Below are 4,618 nucleotides of genomic sequence, written 5' to 3' on the forward strand. Positions count from 1 at the left end.
CTCATGCCTTTCGTCAACTCTTGACTCTCTTTGCAAAGTTTTGTACACTGCAAGCTATATAAAGAAACAAATTGCATTCAACTGTATTAGCAAGCAGCCTAGAGGGTTGGTTTTGGGTTGGTTTTTTGTTTGTTTTTTTTTTCTGTACACTGTCAGAAATTAATTTTCCCAAATCTTCCAACTTTCTGAAACACTTGACTCACATTCCATAGTTATCAGAACTACTTCATGCCTTGAAATTACTGCATATGGTCATGTTTTACTCCTTCATTCACTGTGTTCTTTATGCAGAGCTGATCATTTTTTCAGAAATTCTTTAGATGATGCTACAATTAGCACATTTCACATAGAACTAGCAAGTCCATCTACTCTCTCACTGTAATTAGAGAGAAATGTAACACATTTGAAAATAAATAGTCCAGGCATGAGGTGGTTTTGTGGAACAATACAGAACAAGTGGGTGGACAGGAATGTAAAAATAGAGCCAGGATTCTCAGTGGTAAAAATTGGCTCATCTCCATCAGCTTGCTGGAGCTACAATAGCCTGAACTCTCACATTTGGTGATGAGCTATAAAATGATAAAAATACATAGTATAAGGAGAAATGTATCCTTCTAAGTTGTTCTTTCAGTGGAGTTCTGTTGGCAACAGCACAGCTTCGGAAACAATCTAAACAGGTTTCTGTAGTTGCACTCTTGGCTGTAACTCACATGGAGTTAGAACAGGAGAAGTTGTGCAGAATGAGGGGATCTCTGTGATATCTAGAATTAGTGGAGATATACAGGAGGTAAATTAAGAGTTTTCTCCATATCATAATGATGTGAGCGACCAGGAAACACAATGGCTCAGACTGACACTTTATGTTTTATAATTTTATGCCACTGAGCAGCGGAGAGAGAGGAATATTGGAAAATTCCTTGGGTTTTTTTTCACTTTCTTGTGACCACAGCAGCTTCTTTTCCTGGGCTAAATTCTGGAGTACTGTTTTAAAAAATGCAAACATAACTTCAGAAAAATCAGGATACAGGTTCCAAATTTAAGGTGCTGTCGGAAGTTGTAATCCCATCCTCCCAGTCATCTCTAACTTCATATCACGAGTCTCCTACACCACAGCTTCTCTTTATAGTTTCTCACAGGCAGATTTCTGGTTTGCGTAAATTGGTTTGGCTCCCTTGGCATCTTCCAGGAGATCATGGGCAGTGCTCAATAAAGAACCAGACACCTAAAATCTGCTTCAGCCATCATTTTGTCAGCACTAAGAGGAGAAAAGCAAGATCTTTGTGGCCTAACTTCCTGGTGTAGTATCTATGGTTAGAAATTGTCTTGAAGCAAGTGCTTATCTACTTGTTTGTAACTGTTTAAGGAAGCCAGGTCATTAAATCCAGTTATTCATATCAATCTTTACTTGAGAATTTTGTTTGTCTTTTCTATTTTTCTATAAGTGAAAAGATTTTATGACAGCTTAGAAAGATCTCATCATAGCTGTGCTATATTTATTAGTCAGAAGTCTGATAAGATGTGGCCTTTTCTCCTTATGACTCTCCAAATACATTATTTCACTCATTTCTTTGCTGTTTCTGGCTGACAGCAGCTCTTCAAATGGCTTAATATAGTATGTAAATATAATGAATTTGCAGAATATGGATCATCAAAGAATAGAATTATGTCGTACTTAGTCCTCCCTCATTTCTCAGGCTAATATAAAATGTCATATAGTTCTGTTATTGAATTGGAAACAAGTTGTTGCTTTTCTTTAAATTTAGGTTATGGTAAAAGGCTGAGAGTACTCCCACATACTTACATGGGAAATATTGTAAGTATGAATCATCTTCACTGCATTTTCTTTGTCCCTGATGCTAGTGGTAGGGCTACTGAACTCTTGAAGCATTGAGGTTGTGTGTGCTGTTCCCTTTATTGACATGTCTGATGACTGGGATTGGGACAATTACTTTGTTTTCACAGTTGTCAGCTAAGTTTTACACTTCTATTACTCCTATACTGAAATTCCCAGGACAACAGTATTCATACAGAGATCCTCTGAGCTGTTAGTGTAAGGGCCATTATTAGGACAGTGTTGGGAAGCAAGACTAATTTTTCATTTATTACTGAATGAAGTATCCTGACAAGATGATTTTGTGTACCTAACTCAGGTTTCCCTACAATGAATGATTCAACAGTCATCTGTATTGCCACTGATCATGTAGAGGTAAACCACTGGAATACTGGAGGACCAGAATTTGCTCAGAATTGTTAGTGTTGATACAGTTGAGATGTCTGTGGCCTTTCAGACAACATCTGCAGCTCAAGGGAGACTGGGTAGGGAAGAACCGGAATTAAGAGTCTGAGAACTTGGACAGTGCCTCCCTCCTCAGATGTGATGGGCCTTCTGGGCTCTGTGCCCAGGGAGAGCCGCCAGGGACTGCCATCATCACTTATCTGCAGACAGAAGGACATGAGTAATGCTTTGGATGTCACCTCACACCTCTCCTGCTGCAGAGTGGTGATACTGCTGCAGCAGAGCCACAATCACCCCCAGGGAATCCAGGGTGGCAGCAGGAATGCTGTCCCACTTATGTTTTGCACCTCAGACAAACCTCTGGGCATAAGTGACACTTTGGCCTTGGCTAAGAAGAAATACAGAGCTGAACCTGAGGTTTTTTCCCTAGATTTTTGGTGGTTCTTCTGTTATTTCAAGTGCCATGCACCTCCAATCCTTCACCAGGTTCTCACTTCTATAGGTTCTCACTGTTCAGTGATGCTAAGTGTGCACATTTTACTTAGTGAGTTATTTTTCTTAGAGAGAGAAAGAAAGAGCAGGTTTGTTTGGGGTTTTTTCACTTTTGTGTCTTAAGGAAATAAATTCTTTGTCAAAGAATTTTGAATATGTTGGTCAATTTCAGCAAAAGGGATGGCTGGGCAGAGATCTCCGAGGCATGAAGATCTGACAGGTGACTGGATTGGGGCAAGAAAGAGGGAGCAGCAGGGGGAACTCAGCTGAGATTTTTCCCTGACAGCCTCTGGTTAACCAGTGACTGTGCCTGTAGCTCTTCATACCCTGTGCTTGCTAGTGCTCAGCAGGAAGCCTGAAGGCTGTAGACAAGGGACATATATAAGCAGATCTTTGGATGTTGTATGAACAGATCAAGGGGACTGTACAAGGAGCTTGAGGGGGAGGAAGATTTAGGAGAGACAAAGACTGGGGGCATGGTGATGGCAGTGTTGCAAGAAACAGAGGTGACAGTTGGATTACGTACATGGATTAGTGCTGAGGACATAGAAAATACATTTTAAGACGTCAGGCTTAATTTGCTTTACTGCTAATGGAATAAGTTATTTCCCTCTTCAGTCCCAATTGCCAGAGCTTTGTTTTTGTATTGGCTCTCATCACCAATGACTAGAAAGGCAGATGCAAGCTTCCACTGCTTGAAATTTTAGCATGGCAAAAAATAGTGTTTTCTAACCAGGGAACAGCTCCCTGATAACTGTGGTAAGCAAATGGAAAAACCACAGCTCTAAAGCACATGTGTGTGTTCAGTGCAGCGTTCTGTACGAATTAGAGGCAGAAGTCACTACAGAGCCAGCTCATGTAAGTAGAGCTTACCCAAAGTGTAGTGTTTAACACCTTCTCCTACTCTTGGCTCTCTGATGTGTTTAGTGTGGGTGTTCTGCAAATGTGAATAGGCCTTATCAAGCTGCGACCTTGAAAGAGCTGCTGTTATGCAAGAAACCAGATTCTCCTTGTACAGTACTTGCATAGAAGTCACTAGCAGCCCACAAAAGAGTTATTTGCCACTTCCTCAGTGAATGGAGGTTTTTCACTTGGCGGTATGCCTAGTTCAGAGTGTATACCAACCAGAGACTAAATCTACATCTTTTACCTTCTCCCAGGAATAACATTTGCAATAGATCTGATCGCCTTTCCCTTTATCAAGGTGACTGTGTCATCCTTTTGCAGTTCAGTGTTATGTTCTTACACAACTTGAGCTTTACTGAAGTTCTAAGGCAAATGGAAACATCAATAATATTTCTGTGAGCCTCCAAGAAAGTCGTGGGATACAACAAAGTGAAAAAACTTGGAATAATAACCCCCAGACTTCCAGAATCCATGTTTCTCATCATGTATGTGATCTGATTACAAGACCTGAAAAAGGAAACGATGTGCTTCATTGAGGAACGAATGGCGTCTGGAAATCCTGGTTTCAGAGAGCAAACCAGAGGCTTTGCACAACAGTCATTTCACCAAGCTGAAGGATGATGCAACAACATTCTTTGTAGACAGGCAGTGGGCAGAGTCTCCAAACATGGTCCAAAACAAACAAACAAAAAAAGAGCACAGGTTTACTCCACAGAAAATAAGAAGACCATTTTTTATTATTGTTCTAATCTATGACTGTGAAGATCTAAGCAGTAAAAAGTGAAGGGGAAATGACCTGCCAAACTAGTGAGACCCTCCTTTCCTTTCCAAGAGTTACACCACAGCCTGCGTCCTTGCTACATTGTCTTCCTTTCCTCACCAGTAAGTTTCAGAAACTCTCTGGGAAGATAATTGTTTACAGCTTTTATGATTACATTGCTGGAATGTTGTCAGAAGAAAATGCTTGCCCTGAGCTGCTGCAAG

At 40.6% G+C, this 4,618-nt stretch overlaps 1 long non-coding RNA gene across 1 annotated transcript; it reads left to right on the plus strand.

The window, feature by feature from the left end:
• The first annotated feature begins 3,137 nt into the window (after nt 1–3,137).
• On the plus strand, nt 3,138–4,084 carry LOC113476289. The gene is made up of 3 exons (XR_003397698.1): nt 3,138–3,234; nt 3,536–3,586; nt 3,933–4,084. It is a non-coding gene; the product is annotated as an uncharacterized LOC113476289 (long non-coding RNA).
• Nucleotides 4,085–4,618: the final 534 nt, after the last annotated feature.

The sequence above is a fragment of the Athene cunicularia genome (assembly GCF_003259725.1).
Source record: "Athene cunicularia isolate RWA chromosome 2 unlocalized genomic scaffold, athCun1 chr2_part1, whole genome shotgun sequence".
NCBI classification, from domain to species: Eukaryota; Metazoa; Chordata; class Aves; order Strigiformes; family Strigidae; genus Athene; species Athene cunicularia.